At 36.3% G+C, this 21,825-nt stretch overlaps 1 pseudogene; it reads right to left on the reverse strand.

Annotated features, from left to right (window-relative positions):
• Positions 1–7,004: 7,004 nt before the first annotated feature.
• Positions 7,005–21,763, reverse strand: LOC140859439 (uncharacterized; annotated as a pseudogene).
• Positions 21,764–21,825: the final 62 nt, after the last annotated feature.

A 21,825-nucleotide genomic window follows, 5' to 3' on the forward strand; every position in this document is an offset into this window, starting at 1 on the left:
TATTTCAACCTAACTCTATCCACCTTGCAAAATGAAGGCATTATCCATGAGTCTTCTTGTGTTGACACACCCCAACAAAATAGAGTGGCTAAACAAAAAAATAGACATTTACTTAATGTCACTCGAGCCCTCTTATTTCAATCCAATGCTCCTAATAATTTTTGGGAGGAGGCTGTTCTAACAGCAGCCTATTTAGTACATCAAGTTTCTTCACCACTTCTTGATCACAAGAGTCCTATACAGCTTCTATCCAACTTTTACCTGGATTTTCATTTTTCAAACATTACCACTTAGAGTGTTCGAATGTGTGTCTTTTGTCCATATTCACCAACAACATAGGAGTAAGCTTGACCTCGGAGCTCTCAAATGCATGTTTATAGGCTACTCAAACATACAAAAAGAGTACAAATGTTATCTACCCTCTATCCAAAAAGTCTTCGTTTCCATAGATGTCTCCTTTCAAGAAAATGAACCATTTTCTAACCTTCCCATTCCGATCATCAAGGGGAGAAGATTGATGCAGATATGAAATGGGGTACCCTTTTTGATAATTCAATGCCTCTCATCTTTTCTTCTTCCTTGCCTCCACTGGCCTCTCCCCCTTTGCAAGTCTCTTCCTATCCTCCTCCATCAGTACCTCCATTGGAATTACAAGAGGAACAGTAGCAGTAGCCGAGCTCCAAATCAGTAGCGAAACTACTAACATGCTCGAGAAGGAAGAAGTTCAATCCAGAGCTGAGACAAATTCACGAATTTGAGTCAGATCTAGGTAATGAAATTTTTCTTTCTCCTACTACTATTGAGTCTGATCCTATAGAGCCTACACCCCAAGATTTGGACTTACCAATAGCCTTCAAAAAAGGAACCAGAAATTGCACCCATCACCCAATTTCATAATTTATTTTCTTCCATAGATTATCCCCATGGCACAAATCCTCACCACCATAAACTTAATTGACATTCCCAAAACCATGCAAGAGATATTAAAAAATAAGAATTGGATACTAGCCATGAAAGAAAAAATGAATGCACTAGAGAGGAATAAGACTTGAGAGATTGTCATTCTTCCTAAAGAAAAACAACTGATGGGATGTAAATGGGTTTATACATTGAAATATAAGGTTGATGGATCTCTTGAGAGGTACAAAGCGAGATTCAAGGATCGCTATTCTGATATCCGTATCGGCATCAGGCCGATATGATACGGTATCGGTACCATACTGTGTCGACATACGGTATGCTCCAACGTATCGGTTCGATATCGGTATAATTTTTGTTTTATTTCATTTTTTTGAGGTTCTTCAAGTTATTAATTCATAATTATAATCCCAAAATTATATTATATTGCATATTATTGACAATTTAGGTTCAATTTTTAAATTCGATAGCGGTACAAAAAATCTTGATCCAAAATTTCAAATATATATTTATTTACATTATATTACAACTCTATCATTCTAAAATTAAAAAAAAATGTATAAATATGCATTAAAATGTATCTAAACTTTTAAAGTACAAAGCACAAAGAATGATATACTAATCTCGAGAACTCAGATTCTTCCCCACCGATCACTGATCCAGACCTCGATTCGTAGTATGATGGTTCAAATCACTCTTTATATCTGATCATCTCCTCCTACTGGTATTGATCATCTAAGCTCGTCTAAATGGCAGCCTCAATCTATATCTCATCATCTGAAGCGGAAGCCTCCTCTGACTCTCTAGAGTAATAGAAAGATGGCTCAACAGCTCAACAGTCTACCTTCACCCTCTTCTACTTTGTCCTTTCCTTCGCTACTTTCGAATAAGTAAAGTGCTTCTTCATCAACTGTCGGACCTCCTGTGGATATTTCCGATACATGGACATATTAGGATAACCATCAGCCAGATGCTGCTTCAATCTAGTCACCCCTCCTCCCTTGAACTCTTTGTACCATTTGCATTTTCAATGATGCTGAACCGAGAGCATCTCGCCATAATTTCAATCAATATCACGCTCCGAATCTTTCTTCTTACTCATTTCTGCAATTATAACAAAACACAACAGTTTAATAATTAATAAAAATATTATATATAAATTCAAAAAAAATTCAATAATAATTTTAAAACTCATAAATTCAAAAAATATGTTATATGCTTCAAATAATATTTCTGAATTAACTAAAATATAGTACTAATTTTACATATTTTTTATTTGATTATATTTTTTATTATTTAAATAATTATAAAAATATCTTTTAATTTTAAAAATTTTTAAAAAAATTCAAAATTAGATTTAAGTAGCTTGAATCATTCTAAACAGAATTCAAAATATCTGATTTATATTTTTTTAAATTTATTTTTTTAAATATATTTAAAAATATATATAATTAATAAAAATCAACTAGTTTAGTGTCATTATTTAGATCTTTCAAAGATCTATCATATATAATCAAATCATACCAAAATTATAAAATTTTGGTATGATTTTTTCTTATTTTTTTACTTCATTTTTATCCTTTTTTAGTCGCAAAAATATAAAAAATAAAATATTTACTAAAAAAATAATATATTATCTTACTCTCAGTCAAAAATCATCATCTCCTCAAAGAAGTACTGTAATTTGATAAATTTTTTCTTTTTTTTTCTAATTTTTTCGAAAGGCTTCATGCCGTCGAAAGCCTGAAAGCACCTCTTGGGAGTTCTGAGAGAGCTCTCGGATTTCTATTAGAGAAGGAATCCTGACTGCCACTAAATGACAGCCCAAATCCCACCATACCCCCCCACACCCCCACCACCCCCATGTGATATGTAGGTATAGTTCGATTCAACGTCGAACCGTACCAAATCGAGCCATACCGCCCGATTTTGGGCGGTATGGCTCCGAACCGTGCCGAACCGTCCGGTTCGGTGCAGTTTGAATGATTTTTCGAAAAAAAAAGATCGAACCGAATCGGCTGACCATCGATCCGATTCGATACACCTCATATCGGGAGGCTCGACATGCCCCATATCAGGTGGTTCAGCCCAGTATGGCATTCTTTGACGAGATTACTTGCGAAAAGACATACTCAAACTTATGGAATGGACTATCAAGAATTTTTTTTGCACCTATAGCGAAGATGAATACTGTGCAAATTTTATATCTATTGCTGCTATGTTTGATAGGTGTTTATAGCAGTTTGATGTCAAGAATGTATTCCTGCATGGAGACTTAAAGGAGGTCTTCATGGAACCTCCATCCAAATTTGATGGGAGATTTGGGGCCAATAAGGTATGTCATTTAAAAAAAGCACTTTATGGCTTGAAACAATCACCCAGGGCATGGTTTGGGAGATTTACAAAGGCCATGTTGAGAATGGGATATAAATAGAGTCAAGGAGATCATACATTGTTTATCAAGCACTCAATTAAAGGTGAACCCACTGCTCTATTGGTCTATGTAGATGATATCATTGTGATAGAAAATGATGAAGCTGAAAAAGAGTCCCTTACAAAGTACCTAGCTCGAGAATTTGAAATCAAGAAACTAAGAAAACTCAATTACTTCCTAGGCATTAAAGTAGCATACTCAAAAAGGAGCATTTTCATCTCTCAAAGAAAATATATGCTAGATCTACTCAAAGAGATAGAGAATCCCTGCAGCAAAGCATCAAGCACACCTATTGATCCAAACCATAGAATATGAAGAACAGAAGAAGACAACGTAGTGGACAAAGGAAGATACCAAAGACTAGTTGGAAGATTAATCTACCTTTCTCACACACGGCCAGACATCGCATACTCAGCAAGCATGGTAAGTCAATTCATACATAATCCAAAGGAGGAACATTTGCAAGTGGTTCATAGAATCCTCCATTACCTCAAAGCAACACCAGAAAAGGAAGTTTTATTTAAAAAAAAAAGGATTGATGCTAGAAGTCTATACAAATGCAGATTATGCAGGATCCCAAACAGACAGAAAATCAACATCTGACTATTGCACCTTCCTTGGAGGAAATTTGGTTACATGGAGAAGCTAGAAATGAAATGTGATTGCGAGATCCAGTGCTGAAGCTGAATTTAGACTATGCCTTATGGAGTGTGTGAACTTTTGTGGCTAAAAATAATTCTAGACGATCTCAGAATTAAGAGAGAAGGAACTATAAAGTTGTATTGTGACAACAAGTTTGTTATAAATATTGCACTAGGATAATAACCACTAGAAGACGATGCCTCGGATGCACCATATCCATATGGATCATAAGGTAGCTGCGGATAATAGGATCCATAATGCGAAGATGATCTAGATACATCCATGGATCCTACTCCATATGAAAGATCGTCCGCAGCTGCATCATGTGCTGGATGACCTCTAGGAGCCCATCGTCTATATGAAATCGACTCCCCACGATCTCTACCGACTCGTCCACCATGATCCCTATCTTGTGTGGCATGTATAAACTGAGACTCACCTGTGAATCGAATATCATCTTGCAGTTATGTCTCATAAACGATGATCTCCTGTCCTTCAGTTCCTCTCTGATCATTAGATCCATGACTACTACCACCAGAATCATCATCACTCTCCCTGATCTCCAAATCTGAGACAAATTACTCCTGTACTCTCGAGAGTGGCGCACGTGCAACTATCTTTTCTTTTTCCCCTTTGTGTCTCTCTATGACTGAGTTTCCTGTGATTGGGAGGATGGATGTCTTCTTGCTGACTGCCGACCTCATCTAAACATCTGTTGCTCGAACATCTGCGAGGATGTATCGAACATCGAGTCATGTGATGAATAAGTCTCCTGTGTCCTCTCAGACTGTGGCTGATCAGCTGAAACCTTATGTGGAATATTTCTTTCTGCCTATTGTCCTGGATCTATCCTGATCTCCTTAGCTACCACACTGGCTGATCGTGGAGGGGACCCGGCTCATCAAGCTCTGGCTCCCGCTGCTGACCTGCAAACCATCCGATGATCGAATCGTTGTCTTCGTCAACATAATCATCTAGTATCGGATCAGTGTACTTCAGTTGTACTTCCACCTGAATGCATTTTAGTCTCAACCTCAGATTATAGTGAACATATACAAGATCATTGACGTATTTTTGTATCAGACGATTTCTGTTTGTTGTGGATAAAGGCAAAAGTCGATCAATTACGCTCACCCACTGAATCAATCACTTCCTCCATCGGACCAAGGATATATATGGCATCGTGCATCTTATCTGAAGCATCAATTGATTTGTGAAAAAATATTTTTTCATCACAGTACGTCAAAAAATTAATGATGCTCCATCTAGTAGGACCGGTCCAACCATCACACATCACTGTTAGTCCGTATGTAGGCCATTTATTCTTGTAAGAAGCAATCCATCTTTGCAGATCCTCCTTATTATTGTCAAAAAGCTGACCATAGATGTCCTTAAATCCTGACGGATCTACACCCTGGCCGGCAGCCTTTATAGCTGAAATGGCAAATCGATAGTAAAGATTGGCTGCTGCATTTGCTGGAATATGACTGAAATAAAATCATGATCCAATAGCTCGCCACATATCCTTCTTATCTTTTTTTACCATAGTGTCAATCCTCTGCTCCTTTGAATCCTTACTGGGCAAAGCATGTGGATCCAAATCATGGATGATGGCTCCTGCTAAAATATCTCTAGAGGACCTCCTTCTACTGCTAAAAGCTCCCAACAAAGATGACATGCTGTGTCTGCTCCCTCTACCATCGGGCTCTTTGACTGATGTAGTCCTCCTAAACTCGAATTCTCCCCCACCGATCGCTGATCCAGACCGCGATTCGTAGCATGATGGTCCAAATCGCTCTCTATATCGGACCATCTCCTCCTGCCGGTACTGATCAGCCAAGCTCGCCTGAATGGCAGCCTCAATCTGTGCCTCATCATCTGGAGCAGAAGCCTCCTCTGACTCTCTAGAATGATAAGGTGGCTCTGCAGCTCGATGGTCCACTTCCGTCCTTTTCTGCTTTGTCTTTTTCTTCGCTGCTTTCGAATCAGCAAAGTACTTTTTCATCAACTGTCGGACCTCTTGCGGATATTTCCGACATATGGACACTTCAGGATAACCATCAATTAGGTGCTGCTTCAACCTAGTCATCTCTCCTCCTTTAAACTGTGTTGCACCGTTTGCCGACTTCATGAGTTTACAATAAAAAAAAAAACCAAAACAGACTCCGCGACTCCGCCCCCTCGACCACCCTCAGGCCGTCAGCATCGGCTCGCCAGCCATCAGGGGCCTCGCGACAAAGGCGCCATCCGTCCGATAGGTCCCTTCCCTCCCAAGCGCTCTCTCTCTCTTTCTCACTCTTTTGAAAGCCCTATGGGCAATATGGGGCTCGAAAGCCCTCCGACGGCCGCAGCCGGCCACCACCGGCCTCTGACGGCTCCCACATCCCTCCCTTTCCTCCTCTCTCTCTCTTTCTCACTTTTCCTCTTTTTTTCTTCCATACCGCGGTGTACCGAATTTACCGGCCAAATCGTGCCGGTTCCCCACCGGTCCAGTACGATACGAGTTGTACCGATCGGTTCGGTACGGTATGGCAAATGCTGTTGCAATCTGTACAAGAATCTTTATAACAATTTTGTGAACCCTATTCAATAAATTGATAGCCTCAAAATCCTTGACAGGAGTAGCATCCTCTATTTTATGAATAAGTACAATATAAGAAAAATCTATACTTCGCAAACCAGCTCGACCAAGACTCAACTGATAAATTTTTCAAAAGGTCTGACTTAATCACAAACCAATATTTTTGTCAGAAAAAATTGAAAAATGATCATGCCCAAGGGCATTCTCAAAAATAGCTCATCTAATCTCATCTTCCTGAAAAGGCAAGTCAAGGCCTCGTGCATCCAACCCTTTGTTAGGATTAAGGAACACTCAATCCCCAGCACCAACCAAAGAAACAGATGTTCCAAATGAAGAAGAGAAGTGCACCTGAGAAACTTTGGCAATTACATGTTCATTATAAAGTGAACATCCATCCTTATCCAAATGACTTATGAGATTGAACTGCCTCCCACCATTGGCTATTTTATGAAAGAACGAAGGGTTCTTGTCCCTCTCCTTAAGACAAAGTTGCCTAGATGTTTGCTCGTAAAAAATCTCTTCCTCACATAAGATATTTTACAGCAATGATTTAGCTTTAACTACTTCAGTCCTTTCTTCATCTTTCAGATTCCAAACTTCTTTGGTGGCATCCAAATTCTGAATTTTCTCTAAATATCCTGCTTAGTTCTTCTGATACTATGAAGCTTTTGACTAATCATACATCACTTGGCAGGAAAGAGTATGGTTTTGTGGAGCACAAACAGAAGCAGCATTAGCTCAAGAAAGAAGATTCTATTTATTAATGCACAATCAACCATCCATCCAAAAATGAAGATTCTGCTAGGGTTGGATTGCAAATACATAACTGCAAAGCCAAGAAAAGAATATGAATATGAAGAAAATTCCAAGACTAAAACATGAGTCAATTAGCAGTTGTCACTCCAAGTGAATTATATATATACATGTGTGTGTGTGTGTTAGAATCCCTAAAATCTCTCATTATTATTATATTTTCTTATTTGTTAAGATTTGATCCTCTAAATATGGTCATCCCTTATTCTTTGGGATTGGGATTTAATCCTCTAAATATGGTCATCCCTTGTTCTTTGAAATTTGATCCTCTAAATATGATCATCCCCTATGTATTTATACAGCTATTATGCCATTGTAAATGATAAAAAAATATAATTATCTTTTTTCTCATGGTATCAGAGCAAGGTTTCATGGATATCTGATATTTTTTTTAGGCCTTCATCGCCTTCGATCCTATTTCTCTCCGATCTTTATTTCCGTTATCGCTCGTCCCATTCTCCTCTATTGCTAAACCATGTCAGAAGCCACTACTCCGACCTCTGAAACTGCAGCCAGTAATTCTACTGGACCGATTTTCGACAATCCCACTACTCTGAGTGGGGAACTCCAAAGCATGACTCCCTCCTACCGGCTGGATGGAAAGAACTACCTTCGATGGTCGTAGATCGTAAAGACATTTCTTAAGAGGCATGGCAAAATTCGTCACTTGACTGAAATAGGACCAAGTTCTACCGATCTCAAGTTTCCGGCATGGGACAAGGACTCCATAATTATGTCATGGCTTTGGAATTCCATACAATCAGATATCAGCAACAATCTGATGTTTTTGCCTACTGCTCGGGATATTTCGGACACTGTTCGTCAAACATACTCTAAAATGTAAGATGCTGCTGTTATCTATAAAATCAAGACCATAATCTCGACCACCAAACAAGGTAATCTCTCTGTTATAGAATATTACAATCTCATGAATAGATTTTGGCTTGAGTTGGATCACCACCAAGATATTAAGATGCGTTGCTGTGAAGATGCTAAGGCCCTTGTCAAATTGGTGGAAAGGGATCATATTTTTCAATTTCTTGTAGGACTGAATATGAAATTTGATCTACTCCGTGTACAAGTTCTTGGGAAGGATCTGTTGCCTCCATTGAATGTTTTCTCCCTTATTCATGCTGAAGAAAGTCGATGGTCTATTATGTTAGAAACTCAGTCCACTGAAAGTTCAGCAATGATCTTACAAAGACTCTGGATGGAGGCAAGCCGACTTCTCTTGGCCAAGGCCACAGTGACAAGTCAAATGATAGCTCCTCTCCAAAACAATCCATCCGAGACAATCTTTACAGTACCTATTTTAAAAAGCCATGCTATATGAAGGAGAATTGCTTTAAACTTCATGGCAAAGCCCAAGTTCTTACTTGCAATGGTGGATTTAAAGGTCAGCAAAAGGGACAAACCAATTTCACAAATAAGGAGGAACCTCCACCGGATAAACCAGTTTTGAAAAAAAAAAAGAAACCCGAGATTTTAGCAAAGATGAGATTGAAAAATTACGAGGTTTACTCAACTCCCTCTCCAATTCCCCTAGCTCATGTTCATTGGCTCAATCTGATAAGTATCTTATTTTTAAAATTTTTAATGCCAACCCTGTGAATAATTTCGGCTTCTGGGTCATTGATTCAAGAGCTACTGACCATATGACCAATATTCCCATCAGATTTGATTCCTGTAAGCCAAAGTCAAATAATAAGACAATTACTGTTGCTGATGTCACTCCAATAACTATTACAAGACAGGAAACCATCAAATTAACACCTCTTTTCCTACAAAATGTCCTCCATGTTTCCAAGCTGTCCACCAACCTCATTTCTATTCATCAACTTACAAAAGACTTAAATTGCCAAGTGACATTCTTTCCTACTCATTGTGTATTTCAGGAATAGGGTTGAGAGAAGATGATTGGATTTGCTAAGGAAAGGAATGGTCTCTATCTTCTTAAAGGTGTGAGTGGTTCTATGGATGAAGGGGCTCGATTGACTCTTTCGTGCTCCAAAAATATCCTCTTTAACCCTTCTACCTCATCCAATAAATCTGAAATTTAGCTTCATCACCTTCATCTTGGACATCCACCATTTCAATTACTCAAAACACTGTTTCCTTTACTCTTTAAAAATATTCCTATTAATAGTTTTCATTGTGATACTTGTGCAATTATAAAACATCATCATGTGTCATCTTCTTTGAGTGATACAAAGTCGTTCCATCCTTTTTCCTTGGTACATACTGATGTTTGGGGACCATCTAAAATCCCTAATATCACTGGTGCTAGGTGGTTTGTTTTATTTATTGATGACTATACAAAAACAACTTGGTTGTTCCTTATAAAAGAGAAGTCAGAAGTTAGCCTCATCTTTTCCATTTTCTACAAAATGATAAAGACATAATTTGGGGTTCTTGTTAAAAGGGTTCGATCGGATAATGCTAGGGAGTATAGACTATTTCAACCTAACTCTATCCACCTTGCAAAATGAAGGCATTATCCATGAGTCTTCTTGTGTTGACACACCCCAACAAAATAGAGTGGCTAAACAAAAAAATAGACATTTACTTAATGTCACTCGAGCCCTCTTATTTCAATCCAATGCTCCTAATAATTTTTGGGAGGAGGCTGTTCTAACAGCAGCCTATTTAGTACATCAAGTTTCTTCACCACTTCTTGATCACAAGAGTCCTATACAGCTTCTATCCAACTTTTACCTGGATTTTCATTTTTCAAACATTACCACTTAGAGTGTTCGAATGTGTGTCTTTTGTCCATATTCACCAACAACATAGGAGTAAGCTTGACCTCGGAGCTCTCAAATGCATGTTTATAGGCTACTCAAACATACAAAAAGAGTACAAATGTTATCTACCCTCTATCCAAAAAGTCTTCGTTTCCATAGATGTCTCCTTTCAAGAAAATGAACCATTTTCTAACCTTCCCATTCCGATCATCAAGGGGAGAAGATTGATGCAGATATGAAATGGGGTACCCTTTTTGATAATTCAATGCCTCTCATCTTTTCTTCTTCCTTGCCTCCACTGGCCTCTCCCCCTTTGCAAGTCTCTTCCTATCCTCCTCCATCAGTACCTCCATTGGAATTACAAGAGGAACAGTAGCAGTAGCCGAGCTCCAAATCACTAGCGAAACTACTAACATGCTCGAGAAGGAAGAAGTTCAATCCAGAGCTGAGACAAATTCACGAATTTGAGTCAGATCTAGGTAATGAATTTTTCTTTCTCCTACTACTATTGAGTCTGATCCTATAGAGCCTACACCCCAAGATTTGGACTTACCAATAGCCTTCAAAAAAGGAACCAAAAATTGCACCCATCACCCAATTTCATAATTTATTTTCTTCCATAGATTATCCCCATGGCACAAATCCTCACCACCATAAACTTAATTGACATTCCCAAAACCATGCAAGAGATATTAAAAAATAAGAATTGGATACTAGCCATGAAAGAAAAATGAATGCACTAGAGAGGAATAAGACTTGAGAGATTGTCATTCTTCCTAAAGAAAAACAACTGATGGGATGTAAATGGGTTTATACATTGAAATATAAGGTTGATGGATCTCTTGAGAGGTACAAAGCGAGATTCAAGGATCGCTATTCTGATATCCGTATCGGCATCAGGCCGATATGATACGGTATCGGTACCATACTGTGTCGACATACGGTATGCTCCAACGTATCGGTTCGATATCGGTATAATTTTTGTTTTATTTCATTTTTTTGAGGTTCTTCAAGTTATTAATTCATAATTATAATCTCAAAATTATATTATATTGCATATTATTGACAATTTAGGTTCAATTTTTAAATTCGATAGCGGTACAAAAAATCTTGATCCAAAATTTCAAATATATATTTATTTATATTATATTACAACTCTATCATTCTAAAATTAAAAAAAAAATGTATAAATATGCATTAAAATGTATCCAAACTTTTAAAGTACAAAGCACAAAGAATGATATACTAATCTCGAGAACTCAGATTCTTCCCCACCGATCACTGATCCAGACCTCGATTCGTAGTATGATGGTCCAAATCACTCTCTATATCTGATCATCTCCTCTTACTGGTATTGATCATCTAAGCTCGTCTAAATGGCAGCCTCAATCTATATCTCATCATCTGGAGCGGAAGCCTCCTCTGACTCTCTAGAGTAATAGAAAGATGGCTCTGCAGCTCAACAGTCTACCTCCACCCTCTTCTACTTTGTCCTTTCCTTCGCTACTTTCGAATAAGTAAAGTGCTTCTTCATCAACTGTCGGACCTCCTGTGGATATTTCCGATACATGGACACATTAGGATAACCATCAGCCAGATGCTGCTTCAATCTAGTCACCCCTCCTCCCTTGAACTCTTTGTACCATTTGCATTTTCAATGATGCTGAACCGAGAGCATCTCGCCATAATTTCAATCAATATCACGCTCCGAATCTTTCTTCTTACTCATTTCTGCAATTATAACAAAACACAACAGTTTAATAATTAATAAAAAATATTATATATAAATTCAAAAAAAATTCAATAATAATTTTAAAACTCATAAATTCAAAAAATATGTTATATGCTTCAAATAATATTTCTGAATTAACTAAAATATAGTACTAATTTTACATATTTTTTATTTGATTATATTTTTTATTATTTAAATAATTATAAAAATATCTTTTAATTTTAAAAATTTTTAAAAAAATTCAAAATTAGATTTAAGTAGCTTGAATCATTCTAAACAGAATTCAAAATATCTGATTTATATTTTTTTAAATTTATTTTTTTAATAATTTTTTATGAATAAATATATATATATTTAAAAATATATATAATTAATAAAAATCAACTAGTTTAGTGTCATTATTTAGATCTTTCAAAGATCTATCATATATAATCAAATCATACCAAAATTATAAAATTTTGGTATGATTTTTTCTTATTTTTTTACTTCTTCATTTTTATCCTTTTTTAGTCGCAAAAATATAAAAAATAAAATATTTACTAAAAGAATAATATATTATCTTACTCAGTCAAAAATCATCATCTCCTCGAAGTACTATAATTTGATAAATTTTTTCTTTTTTTCTAATTTTTTCGAAAGGCTTCATGCCGTCGAAAGCCTGAAAGCACCTCTTGGGAGTTCTGAGAGAGCTCTCGGATTTCTATTAGAGAAGGAATCCTGACTGCCACTAAATGACAGCCCAAATCCCACCATACCCCCCCACACCCCCACCACCCCCATGTGATATGTAGGTATAGTTCGGTTCAACGTCGAACCGTACCAAATCGAGCCATACCGCCCGATTTTGGGCGGTATGGCTCCGAACCGTGCCGAACCGTCCGGTTCGGTGCAGTTCGAATGATTTTTCGAAAAAAAAGATCGAACCGAATCGGCTGACCATCGATCCGATTCGATACGCCCCATATCGGGTGGCTCGACATGCCCCATATCGGGTGGTTCAGCCCAGTATGGCATTCCTTGACGAGATTAGTTGCGAAAAGACATACTCAAACTTATGGAATGGACTATCAAGAAATTTTTTTGCACCTATAGCAAAGATGAATACTGTGCAAATTTTATATCTATTGCTGCTATGTTTGATAGGTGTTTATAGCAGTTTGATGTCAAGAATGTATTCCTACATGGAGACTTAAAGGAGGTCTTTATGGAACCTCCATCCAAATTTGATGGGAGATTTGGGGCCAATAAGGTATGTCGTTTAAATAAAGCACTTTATGGCTTGAAACAATCACCCAGGGCATGGTTTGGGAGATTTACAAAGGCCATGTTGAGAATGGGATATAAATAGAGTCAAGGAGATCATACATTGTTTATCAAGCACTCAATTAAAGGTGAACTCACTGCTCTATTGGTCTATGTAGATGATATCATTGTGATAGAAAATGATGAAGCTGAAAAAGAGTCCCTTACAAAGTACCTAGCTCGAGAATTTGAAATCAAAAAACTAAGAAAACTCAATTACTTCCTAGGCATTAAAGTAGCATACTCAAAAAGGAGCATTTTCATCTCTCAAAGAAAATATATGCTAGATCTACTCAAAGAGATAGAGAATCCCTGCAGCAAAGCATCAAGCACACCTATTGATCCAAACCATAGAATATGAAGAACAGAAGAAGACAACGTAGTGGACAAAGGAAGATACCAAAGACTTGTTGGAAGATTAATCTACCTTTCTCACACACGGCCAGACATCGCATACTCAGCAAGCATGGTAAGTCAATTCATACATAATCCAAAGGAGGAACATTTGCAAGTGGTTCATAGAATCCTCCATTACCTCAAAGCAACACCAGAAAAGGAAGTTTTATTTAAAAAAAAAAGGATTGATGCTAGAAGTCTATACAAATGCAGATTATGCAGGATCCCAAACAGACAGAAAATCAACATCTGACTATTGCACCTTCCTTGGAGGAAATTTGGTTACATGGAGAAGCTAGAAATGAAATGTGATTGCGAGATCCAGTGCTGAAGCTGAATTTAGACTATGCCTTATGGAGTGTGTGAACTTTTGTGGCTAAAAATAATTCTAGACGATCTCAGAATTAAGAGAGAAGGAACTATAAAGTTGTATTGTGACAACAAGTTTGTTATAAATATTGCACTAGGATAATAACCACTAGAAGACGATGCCTCGGATGCACCATATCCATATGGATCATAAGGTAGCTGCAGATAATAGGATCCATAATGCGAAGATGATCTAGATACATCCATGGATCCTACTCCATATGAAAGATCGTCTGCAGCTGCATCATGTGCTGGATGACCTCTAGGAGCCCATCGTCTATATGAAATCGACTCCCCACGATCTCTACCGACTCGTCCACCATGATCCCTATCTTGTGTGGCATGTATAAACTGAGACTCACCTGTGAATCGAATATCATCTTGCAGTTGTGTCTCATAAACGATGATCTCCTGTCCTTCAGTTCCTCTCTGATCATTAGATCCATGACTACTACCACCAAAATCATCATCACTCTCCCTGATCTCCAAATCTGAGACAAATTACTCCTGTACTCTTGAGAGTGGCGCACGTGCAACTATCTTTTCTTTTTCCCCCTTGTGTCTCTCTATGACTGAGTTTCCTGTGATTGGGAGGATGGATGTCTTCTTGCTAACTGCCGACCTCATCTAAACATCTGTTGCTCGAACATCTGCGAGGATGTATCGAACATCGAGTCATGTGATGAATAAGTCTCCTGTGTCCTCTCAGACTGTGGCTGATCAGCTGAAACCTTATGTGGAATATTTCTTTCTGCCTATTGTCCTGGATCTATCCTGATCTCCTTAGCTACCACACTGGCTGATCGTGGAGGGACCCGGCTCATCAAGCTCTGGCTCCCGCTGCTGACCTGCAAACCATCCGATGATCGAATCGTTGTCTTCGTCAACATAATCATCTAGTATCGGATCAGTGTACTTCAGTTGTACTTCCACCTGAATGCATTTTAGTCTCAACCTCAGATTATAGTGAACATATACAAGATCATTGACGTATTTTTGTATCAGACGATTTCTGTTTGTTGTGGATAAAGGCAAAGTCGATCAATTACGCTCACCCACTGAATCAATCACTTCCTCCATCGGACCAAGGATATATATGCATCGTGCATCTTATCTGAAGCATCAATTGATTTGTGAAAAAATATTTTTTCATCACAGTACGTCAAAAAATTAATGATGCTCCATCTAGTAGGACCGGTCCAACCATCACACATCACTGTTAGTCCGTATGTAGGCCATTTATTCTTGTAAGAAGCAATCCATCTTTGCAGATCCTCCTTATTATTGTCAAAAAGCTGACCATAGATGTCCTTAAATCCTGACGGATCTACACCCTGGCCGGCAGCCTTTATAGCTGAAATGGCAAATCGATAGTAAAGATTGGCTGCTGCATTTGCTGGAATATGACTGAAATAAAATCATGATCCAATAGCTCGCCACATATCCTTCTTATCTTTTTTTACCATAGTGTCAATCCTCTGCTCCTTTGAATCCTTACTGGGCAAAGCATGTGGATCCAAATCATGGATGGTGGCTCCTGCTAAAATATCTCTAGAGGACCTCCTCCTACTGCTAAAAGCTCCCAACAAAGATGACATGCTGTGTCTGCTCCCTCTACCATCGGGTTCTTTGACTGATGTAGTCCTCCTAAACTCGAATTCTCCCCCACCGATCGCTGATCCAGACCGCGATTCGTAGCATGATGGTCCAAATCGCTCTCTATATCGACCATCTCCTCCTGCCGGTACTGATCAGCCAAGCTCGCCTGAATGGCAGCCTCAATCTGTGCCTCATCATCTGGAGCGAAGCCTCCTCTGACTCTCTAGAATGATAAGGTGGCTCTGCAGCTCGATGGTCCACTTCCGTCCTTTTCTGCTTTGTCTTTTTCTTCGCTGCTTTCGAATCAGCAAAGTACTTTTTCATCAACTGTCGGACCTCTTGCGGATATTTCCGATATATGGACACATCAGGATAACCATCAATAGGTGCTGCTTCAACCTAGTCATCTCTCCTCCTTTAAACTGTGTTGCACCGTTTGCATCTCCAATGATGCCGAGCGGAGAACATCTCGCCATAATTCCAACCAATGTCACGTTTTGAATCTTTCTTCTTACTCATTTCTGTAAGTATAACAAAACACGACAGTTTAATAATTATTAAAAAATATTATATATAAACTAAAAATTCATAAATTCAAAAAAATATGTTATATGCTTCAAATAATATTTTTGAATTAACTATAACATAACACTAATTTTACATATTTTTTATTTGATAATATTTTTTACTATTTAAATAATTATAAAAATATTTTTAATTTCAAAAATTTTAAAAAAATCTCAGGTTAGATTTAAATATTTCAATTGCTTGAATCATTCAAACAGTATTCTTAATTTCAAAGAAAACTCTATTTATTTATTTATTTTTTAATAATTTTTTATAAATAAATATATATTAAAAAATATATAATTAATTGAAGTCAATGAATGTCATGCTCTGAATTTTTTTCTTACAAATATCTGCAAGTATAACAAAACACGATAGTTTAATGATTATTAAAAAAATTATATATAAATTTAAAATAATTTTAATAATAATTTTAAAACTTATAAATTCAAAATAAATATGTTATATGCTTAAATAATATTTTTGAATTAACTAAAATATAACATATTTTTATATATTTTTTATTTTATAATATTTTTTATTATTTAAATAATTATAAAAATATTTTTTTATTTTAAATATTTCAAAAAAAATTCAAGGTTAGATTTAAATAGCTTGAATCATTCTAACATGATTCTAAAACTCTAATTTTTTATTTCTTTAAATTTATTTTTTTAATATTTTTTATGAATAAATATATATAAATATTTAAAAATATATAAATAATAAAAATTAATAATTTAGTGTCATTATGTAGATCTTTCAAAAATCTATCACATATAATTAAATCATACCAAAATCATAAAATTTTGGCATGATTTTCTCTTATTTTCATACTTCCTCGTTCTTATCCTATTTTTAACAACAAAAACATAAAAAATAAAATATTTACTAAAAGAATAACACATTACCTTACTTCCGATAAAAAATCAGCATCTCCTTGAACCAGTGCTGCAATTTGATGGAATTTTTTTTTCTTATTTTTTCGGTGTCTCGACGGTTTTACTGAGAGCCTCGGGAGTTCTCTGAGAGCTCTCAAGCTTCTCAGAGAACTAAATCACCTGGGCTGCCACTAAAAGATAGCCCAGGCCCACTCCCCCCCACTTCCCCCCTTTTTGCATATGCCAATGTCGGTATGGTTCGGTTCACGCCGAACCGAACCGTACCGATCCATACCGCCCGATTCTGGGCGGTATGGACACAAACTGTACCGAACCGAGCGGTTCAGTGCGGTTCGGAGGGGTTTTTCGAAAAAACCTCCCGAACCGGATCGGCTGGTCGTCGGTCCGATTCAATACGCCACGTACCTGGCGGTTCAGTCCGGTACGACGAATACTACCTGCGCATAATCCTGTTCAACATGACAAGACTAAGCACATTGAGATAGACAGGCATTTCATAAAAGAGAAGCTGGACGGTGACTTGATTAGCACCCCTTATATGCCATCAAATTGTCAATTAGCCGATGTTTTAACAAAAAGACTACCTATAGCAAGATTTTAGGAACTCACAAGCAAGCTGAGAATGGAAGATATTTATTCACCAGCTTGAGAGGGAGTGTTAGAATCTCTAAAATCTCTCATTGTTATTTTATTTCCTTATTTGGGATTTGATCATCTAAATATGGTCATCCCTTATTCTTTGGGATTGAGATTTGATCATCTAAATATGGTCATCCTTTATTCTTTGGGATTGGCATTTGATCCTCTAAATATGATCATCCCTTATTCTTGAGGATTTGATCCTCTAAATATGGTCATCCTCTATGTATTTGTACAATTATTATGCCATTGTAAATGATAAAGAAATACAATTATCTTTTTCCTCAATATATATATAAGGATTTCTAAAGACCTCTTATGCAAAGGCAAAATAATCTCTTAAAAGGTATGTATGATGATAAAAAAAAGGGGAAAAAATAAGATAAAGCAAAGGATCTTTTTGATGGAAGATAAAACAAAGGAACATGACCATCCATTCTCCGAATGTATAACTAAAATTAAATTTTTAACATTATTGCTAGGATTTACCATCTTGGTACTGACCTTATACCAATAATATCCTGGCATAGTGTCGATATGCCCGTATAGGGTTCAGTTCAGTGCATCGACACTTGGTACGCCCTCCATACTCTATACCAATAAGGCATCGGTATGGCATGGTAATGCCTAGGATGCACTACTACCAATCGATATGGTGTATCATGAAGTTGTCCTTTGTCCTTTGCAAGCACAAAAAAAAAAAAAGGAATAAAAATCATCCTATAGTACTCTGAAAAAATTTAGCATGTGGTGATAGATGTGAATTAAAACTAGATAGTAACTGAAAAAACTATATTTTATACCATTTTGCTCCCTCTAACATGACCCTTGAATACATTTTAATTTTGGAATAAGCCAATGTTCCTACAAGAATAGTAGCTTGATTCTTTGCTGTGCTTGTACTTGAAATTTTGAAGAGAGAGTGCCATTTCCTAATTTTCAGCTAATCAAACTATGAAAAGGGAAAAAGTTCAAATGATGAAAAAAATTAATGCTGCTAGCCCTTGTTGTAAAGAGAGATCTCCTTCTGTTACTGAATATTCTTGAGAAGAAAGGAGTTTCGGTTCTCTCTCCCCCCCTTTATAAATGAGAGGTTCAAGACCTATAAACTTTCCTATGACATTCAAGGAATCACGGATCATTGAAATGTACTAAAATATAAAATGTAGTTCCTAACTCCTAATATTTAAAAAGCACGCAATTAATATATAGAGACTGCATTCTAAAAATTGTCTCAATTGTTGTATCCCATTAACCATGTTTATGTTGATGCATCGCTGCTGTCAACCACTTCATTGCTTATGCAGTCAAAAGTTCTTATTCCTTAGTTCACCTTACAATCACAACCTACACATATGCATTTATCTCCTATTTCTCTATTAATTCTCCTTCCAACTTGATTTCAGTTTGTTACATTGTTTCAACAAGCTTATTTTGGCACAAATGATTCTCAAGCAAGCATAAAGAAATTGCAAGAGCAAAGTTCTTTTCTCAAAGATTATAAAATTTATTTTTCTGCAAAATTAACAAAAAACTAGAGTAACTGCCCTTATGCTTTTTAAAGTTTTCTAGTTTAGAGATGATTGGTGCTCAAAGTAAGACTAGAATACAAGTCATGGACTGTTGCACCACCCTGAATCATCTAAATAGGGTGCATCATACTGTACTAGGTTGCAATAGGTACAAAACTCATGTCTAGATCAGTATAGGCCCCTTACCAAGGCATTCCAAGGAGCGTACCGACCCATACTGAGGTGACCTATGCTAAGGTATGCCAATATAAAAAGTGAGAAAAATGGTTCCGTTGCTGTTTTGGTATAGTATAAGTACGTACCATACCAACCTATATCATGTCGAACTAATAATGTATGGATACTGTACCCAGTACTAGGATTGCATTCCTTGATATAAATATTAAAAACTTTATTATCAATGCATATATTGGCATATGCAAATGTTATCTAAATAGTAGCATGATCTAAATATGTTTATTTATAACCTCTAGAATATTCAGAATTATAAATTTCTCAGAAAAATAAGAATGGAAAGCTTCTATTGGAGACACAAAATTAGTTCAAGCAATAAACACCATGATTTTATTATGACATATGAACTGTTTGGTTCTTTTCTTTTACAATATCTCAATTCTCAACAGGATTTGGACTATCAAATCTTTCAGAAGTGAAGGCTATAGGGTCATTTGCCTCAAATACTAAAGTATTTCAAAGTAATCATGTTATCATACTTGTGCAATGTTCTAAACTTCGATTATCTAGTATCTCTTTTTAATGTTCTATCATGCTTTAAAAAAAATAAACAACAAAGGAAAAAATTCAGGGCATTTGCTCATAAGTATTAAATAAGTCCAAGTTAAGCTTATCTAGATGCTAGAATTGACTTGTTTTAGCAAGTTTAACATAAATTGATGTTATGGTCTCAAATTTAGCCTTGTATAGTTTACAAACAAATGTCTTCTAAGAAAATATATTAGTAGAAGTTGAACAAGGGCTTTTTTATATCAATGAAGCTTGTACAAGTTCTGAATAATTCTTGAAGGATAATACTTGTAGCCAGCCAAATGGAATTTTGATAGATGGGCAAAGAAATTTATCCAATGATATCTCTAAGGACGGCGATGCTTGATGAGCAGAGAATAACCTATTGGTCTCTGAAAGAGATCGTGAATTACTGCTGAGGATGACAATTGTAGTTACGTCAATTGAACATGTCATCACCTCAATTACCATGTGGCTACTCATAATATCTTTGTAGCAGATGTGGTTTTTGCATCACCTAAATAGCATGGTATTAAAAAGGAATAAATCATTATAAGTGTAATACAACTAAGTTTAGTGCAGAGATAGATTCACTTGAGGTGTTTATGTATAAGAAACTCATCACTTAAATTTCACGAATGTAACTGCACCATCAAGATGATTTGGACTCCAAGTTAAGAAATGAAAAAGAAAAAGAAAAAAAAATTGAGACATGTTAGGATAATATCATCAAAATAAGTCTCAAAAAAATAATAAATGTCTAAAAGAAGGAAAACAGCTTCAAAATGGTTCCTTTCTAACTTGGTAATATATGCAACTATTTACTTGCAGCAATGTAATCATGTGCAAAGGTGATGATTATTTTAAGTCAATAAGATATCCAAATTATGCTGCTAGTAGCATATGGGCTCAGTAACTCATGCATATTAAGAGCAACATGCTACTTGTCAAAACAAGGTTCCACAAGTTGATAGTCTAGCTGAACTGAACAAAGTCATGTCCGGGTTTGGTTAAGTAGATAAATGCAACAGTATGGTAGAATTATGTAACAATTGTGATGATATTATAGGGTAAAAAATTCAAATAGACCATACTAAGTGAAACTTGTTGGACAAGCTCTATTGATTTTCCTAACTACTAGAACATCTGAAATGAGAAGCATCAAAAACATGTTAGGTCTGAAAAGTTTACATATCAAAGGCTTGCCTCTTATGGTACGAGGATATATAAAAACAAATTGAGAATTATTTTATACTACAGCACTATCTAATGACTCCTCGTCGCCTTCTGAATAATCTGCCAACAATAAATTTGCTAGAATAACCTCCAAATTAAGAGAGCTGTTTGTAGTTCTCATATGAGAAGAATCACTAGAATATCATGTTATCAATGCATGCCATCTACTAGATACTGATGCAATGCCCTGAGCCCTATGTGAAATTTTAGCAGCTTCATGCAAACAAAGGACCACACCAACAACTTGAACAGCTGAAGATACCTGTCAGTTTCAAGAAAAAGTTTAACAGTAGCACCTCCTAATGTTATTAAAACAACAAAATAAATCAATCTGTCACTTGTATAATTGACAAAAAGAAACAGCCAATTCCCTAACATTAGTAAAGTTAACTCTACCATTACATCCTGTGGTCTGAAAAAGAGATATGAACTGACTTGGCATCACATCGAAGAAGAGTAATAGAAGAAATATACAGAATCTATGGCTGATATTGGAGAGATGATAACAAAGGCACACATGTGCTTCCATATATACTTAAGCATCCGCATCTCTTTTGAAAAGTTTATTGTAGTTTTCAAAAAGAATAATTAGTAAAACGCAAACCAAATTGAACAAGATAGAGACAGATTAAGAAAAAAAAATGTGATCAGTCAAGCACATGAGCTAATTGAAGC

Source organism: Elaeis guineensis, chromosome 7 (genome assembly GCF_000442705.2).
Source record: "Elaeis guineensis isolate ETL-2024a chromosome 7, EG11, whole genome shotgun sequence".
NCBI classification, from domain to species: domain Eukaryota; kingdom Viridiplantae; phylum Streptophyta; class Magnoliopsida; order Arecales; family Arecaceae; genus Elaeis; species Elaeis guineensis.